The sequence below is a fragment of the Ascaphus truei genome, chromosome 13, assembly GCF_040206685.1.
Source record: "Ascaphus truei isolate aAscTru1 chromosome 13, aAscTru1.hap1, whole genome shotgun sequence".
NCBI classification, from domain to species: domain Eukaryota; kingdom Metazoa; phylum Chordata; class Amphibia; order Anura; family Ascaphidae; genus Ascaphus; species Ascaphus truei.
Genome location: NC_134495.1, coordinates 45,173,340 through 45,179,339, shown reverse-complemented (window position 1 = coordinate 45,179,339; position 6,000 = coordinate 45,173,340).

Below are 6,000 nucleotides of genomic sequence, written 5' to 3'. Positions count from 1 at the left end.
CGTGTACCTGGATGACATTTTGATCTACATCAAAAACATTCAGGAACATCCAGTGCATGTGAAACAAGTTCTTCAAAGGCTAAGGGAGAATAAGCTCTTCGCCAAACTGGAGAAATGCCACTTTTACCAGTCTTCAACCACCTTCCTCTTTTACATTATTTTGGACACCGGACTCACCATGGACCCCGACAAGGTCAAAGCAGTTACGGACTGGCCATGTCCGTTATCTCTTAAAGCCGTCCAAAGATTTCTTGAGTTCGCAAATTATTATCGGCGGTTTATTCAAAGCTTCTCGTCTATAGTGGCACCTATCACGGCTTTAACCTAAAAAGGAATACAAAGGAGATTATAGGTGGCACACCACTGTTTTAAAGATTTTTTTTTTTAAGGAGTTTACATTTGGTGCTCACCTTCCGTTGATCCTGGCATCCCAAAGCTGGATCCAAAGTATTAGCAAGATAGGAAAAAGGTGTTTGGTCTGAGGAAGGGACTGCTTGTCCTGAAACGTTACTATTGTTAGCTCTGATGCATCAATACATTTGAAATCATTTGATTCCACTACAATTAATGTGCCTCTTCCTTTCTCCTATCTTGCTTAACCTAAAAAGGGGCGGATCCAACACACTGGTCTCCCGAAGCCACCACAGCGTTTGAAAAATTAAAGAAAGCCTTTTCTTCTGCTCCCATCTTGGTACACCCAGATCCAGGGTTACGTTTCACGCTGGAAGTGGACGCCTCCAACGTAGGAGTTGGGGCAATAATGTCTCAGAGGAAAAACCCTCATGCCCGCCTGCATCCATGTGCGTTTTTTCCAAAAACAAATTCTTCTGCGGAGAGAAACTACGATGTAGGAAACCGCAAACTCCTCGCAATACGGGTGGCCTTAGAAGAATGGCAACACCTTCTCGAGGCTACAGAGACACCTGTCACTATCCTGACTGACCACAAGAATCTACTCTACATTGAAGGTGCGCGTCGCTTTGGGTCATGACAGGAACGGTGGTCCCTTATTTTCACCCGTTTTAACTTTGTTATATCATATATTCCAGGCTCCAAAAATGTAAAAGCCGATGCACTATCCAGACAATTCCTGGCCGATAACAGAGCAGAGGATCGTCAACAGACTATACTTCCTCCCGCATGTATTCTGTCGGCTAACACCTTTGACGCCTTACGACACATTACCAGGGCTCAACGTAACATCCCTGTAGACGTCAAGGTTCCAGAAGGAGGCCTGTTCAATCCCACGATCTTCCATAGGAAAGTGATGGAATGGGGTCATGCTGCCAGGACCGCTGGTCATCCTGGCACCAGGAGAACGATCGACTTGTTGGAACGCACCTTCTGGTGGCCAGCATGCGCAAAGACATTTAAGAATTTGTGGCTTCCTGTCCCACATTCGCTCAGAATAAGACGCCTCGCAATAGGCCGGCAGGCCCTCTTCAGCCACTAAAAACGTATCTAAGCTGGAGAACTCAAAACTACGTGAATAAGTTTGTTAAATAATCACAATACATACAGTTCAGCTTCAGGTGCTTAACAACAAGCAAAATTGAATGTGTAAATGTCCTTGAGTTGGCCCCTAAGGGGTTAAATACAACCTTAGAGTCCAATCTGTTGCCAGAAACAGTCCAAAAAACAAAGTTCCAGGAAGGTGCCGCACCCTCAGTTGGAAGTGCTAACCCAGCACTTCAATGATAACTAAATAGGATGAGAAGAACAGAAAGCGCACACTTCTTGATGCAATAACGTTTTTACTAGATTAATGAGACAAACAAACAAATAGTGGTAATACATTCACAAACATCCAAATAAAATAAGCAATTAACCATAGTTCACAGATCCGCGCTGGAGGTATGCAGAGTTGTCCTCACGGGGGGATACTCCGCCTGTTGCTGCAGCGCGTCCGCTGCTTGCTTCCGCCTTTCCGGTAATGGGAGGTTCCTGCTGTCTCTCGTGACGCCTCCCTAGTGCGTCACCATGTAACCTCCTCCGTACGGCGTCGCAGCAACCCTGGCGGTTGCAGGGATGATCTCACTCCAGCCCGGGCCAACCACGTTAACCCGTTCCCTGCCTTCTCCCTCACAGTCTTCAGCTCTGCAGAAACTCAACAGCTACGGTCGTAGTATCACCATGCAAACCACCCTACATGTTTCGAGGCGTGGCCTCTTCGTCATGGGTGTGGTTTGCTCTGGTGACAGGTTGCCTTATATACTCATTAAGTTTAAGGGCTTAATCAAAGGCTTACTGCCTCCCCCTACTGGTTGGTATACATAAACACGGCTAAACAATCCTCCAAGTAACATATACATGGCATGCAGATAAGAGCATTAGAGAGTGCCCTATATCATTACTCTACATAATAAAATAATCAATTAATAACAGTAAGCCTAAATACTTTAAAATACACATTATTAAAAAATATGGATTGGGATGATACTGTCCCGGCAAGCTATTCTAAAGCTTGCCGGGATAAAGGCGGGGCTTTTTTTTTTATTTGCACGCGGTTTCCCGCGCGGCGGCCGCTTCAACAGATCATTGAAAGCGCCCGCGGCCCGGGAAAACTAAAAAAAAAAGCCGCGCGCCGCCGCATTTAAAAAAAATACGGGGAGAAGCCACATGCGAGTAAAGGCGGCCGCCACTGTAACTAAATAATCTATCATTCCTAACATATAAACATTATCTATATAGAACATTAATAGACATACCAAAAAAAAAAATAAAAAAAAAATCCAACATTATACAGTATATAAAACTTCACAATGAACTCAATACTTAAAACCAAATAACTTAGCATTAAAATGAAATCAGGCCTACCTCTTCATTTAACCCTTCCGTTGTGAGTGTACCCAATTCATGGATCCAAAAGGTCTCTCTTTGACGTAACCTAAGGAATTGGTCACCCCCCTTGGGGCCCATCTCAACAATCTCTATCCTTATCACACTCAAGCTACTCGGATAGTTACATAGTTACATATAGTTACATAGTAGATGAGGTTGAAAAAAGACGTACGTCCATCAAGTTCAACCTATGCTAAATTTAGACAACAGATACTTTATTCTATATCTATACTTACTTATTGATCCAGAGGAAGGCAAACAAAAAACCCCATTAAGGGGAAAAATTAATTCCTTCCTGACTCCAAGAATTGGCAATCAGATTAATCCCTGGATCAACATCCTTCCCATGTATACTTATTTGGTGCATCCTTGTATACCTTTCCCATCTAAAAAGATGTCCAACCTTTTTTTGAACAAATCTATTGTATCTGCCATCACTGTCTCCATGGGTAATGAATTCCACATTTTAACTGCCCTTACTGTAAAGAACCCTTTCCTTTGTTGCTGGTGAAATTTCCTTTCCTCCAACCTTAAGGGATGGCCCCGAGTCCTTTCTACTGCCTGTGGGATGAATAGTTCTTTTGAAAGCTCCTTGTATTGTCCCTGAATATATTTGTATATAGTTATAATGTCCCCTCTTAGACACCACTTTTCTAATGTAAATAAATCTAATTTAGCTAGCCTCTCCTCGTAAGTTAGAATGTCCATCCCCTTTATTAATTTGGTGGCTCTTCTCTGCACACTCTCTAGTTCCATAATGTCTTTTCTTAGGATTGGTGCCCAAAATTGTACTCCATATTCAAGGTGTGGTCATACTAATGGTTTGTTAAGGGGCATAATTATGTTTATTTCCCTTCCATCTATTGCCCGTTTGATGCAAGATAAGATCGTGTTTGCCTTTGCAGCTACTGCATGACATTGGGCACTATTGCTAAGCCTGCTGTCTACAAGCACTCCTAAATCCTTCTCCATCAAGGATTCCCCCAATATATCTCCATTTAATTTGTAAGTCGCCTTTTTATTCTTGCATCCCAAATGCATAACCTTACATTTATCTGTATTAAACCTCATTTGCCATTTACCTGCCCACGTTTCCAGTTTCTCCAAGTTCTTCTGAAGAGAAATTATATCCTGCTCTGATTCTATGACCTTACACAATTTAGTATCATCAGCAAAGATTTAGACTTTGCTCTCGATCCCAACCTCAAGGTCATTAATAAACAAGTTAAAAAGCAGGTGTCCCAGTACCGATCCTTGAGGTACTCCACTCACGACTTTAGCCCAACCTGAAAAAGTTCCATTTATGACAACCCCCTGTTGTCTGTCCTTTAACCAGTTTTCAATCCAGGTGCATATATTATTACTGAGTCCAATTTTCTTTATTTTGTACACCAACCTCTTGTGTGAAACCGTATCAAAAGCCTTTGCAAAATCTAAGTAGACCACATCAACTGCATTACCCTGGTCTAAATTCCTACTTACATCCTCAAAGAAACAAATAAGGTTAGTTTGGCAAGATCTATCCTTCATAAATCCATGCTGACTATTACTAATAATTTTGTTTTCCATTAAGTATTCCTGAATATTATCCCGTATTAAACCTTCAAGTAGTTTCCCTACTATTGAAGTCAGGCTTACAGGTCTGTAATTCCCCGGGTGTGATCTAGCTCCCTTTTTAAATATAGGCACCACATCTGCTTTACACCAATCTTTGGTACTGAGCCTGTGGAAATTGAGTCCTTGAATGTTAAATATAAAGGTTTTGCTATTACTGAGCGTAACTCCTTGAGAACTCTTGGATGTATGCCATCGGGGCCAGGTGCCTTATTTACTTTAATTTTTTCAAGTCGCTTATGAACTTCTTCCTCAGTTAACCAATTGGTCATTAATAGGGAGGTTGTGGCTTCCTCCTGTGGCGCTACTATTGAACTTGATTCTTTCCTGGTAAACACAGAGGCAAAGAATTTGTTTAATACCTCTGCTTTTTCCTTATCTCCAATAATCTGCCTACCCATCTCACACTGAAAGGGTCCTATATTTTCTTTTCTCATTTTTTTGTTATTAAGGTACTTAAAGAACTTTTTAGGGTTTAGAAGTTTTCTAATATTATCTGTATTTACTATGGGTATCTCAATGCTTGTCAAACTTGCACTTGCCCCCATTCTACCTCCATACCACCTTGTGTCCTCATATATTCCATTTAATTCATTATCTGTTTCATTCCCCTCCCCCCTCCATCCTAGTTTAAAATCTCCTCCAACCTTTTTAGCATTCTCCCCCCTCCTCCATATTGTGTTTATGTTTGAAGTGCCTAGAGACTCCATGTGTAAGAACCCCTTTTAATATGTTTCCCCTGTGTTCTAAAAAACGCTGTTTCAGAGGATGTTTTGTTCTTCTGACATATTTTAGTCCACAGCCACATGACAGAATATATACCACAAACCTACTATTACAATTAATAAAACTTTTTATTGTATATAATCGATTGGTTTTGTCTACTCTAAACGACTTTTGTTTATCTACAATGTATTTGCACGTCAGGCAACGACCCCCACACCTATAGAATCCTTTGATACGCCCATTCCTTGTCTTCATATTTTTATTCTTGTCAGATTGACTCCTGAGTAATGTTGGTTCCATATGATGAAACAAAAGATGTTGCCGCTCTCCAAATGTACAGAAAATATATATACGTGGATAAGGGGTGCATAAGGGAACTAGGTACATATAGCAAGACGGGAGAGGGTTAAGGATAAGCCAAAAGAATTCCTATTTGCACTCCCCTATACTGATAAATGGCTAGGAAGAATTCAATCCCTGGGTAAAACCCATACACCATTTAGTGAAATATAGTTAAAATACATTTTAATTAACAGTTATGCAAAGACTAATATACAAAGTTTAAAAGAAACAGGGAGTGGGTACAGGGAGTGGAGTGAGCTATTGAATGCTGTATTAGTTGCTGTGAGAACACAGTTAACGAATATATAGATTGCTGCTAATGCGTCACAATAACCTTATGCACAGACCCCTTCACCAGGCACTGAGTCTCTCGTGCTGAGTGAGGTATATAAATATCACAGTCATAAACAGGATTTATAACACGCCCAACTTGTGTATACAAAGGTTATCACGTGATACGCTGCAATACATAAGTTG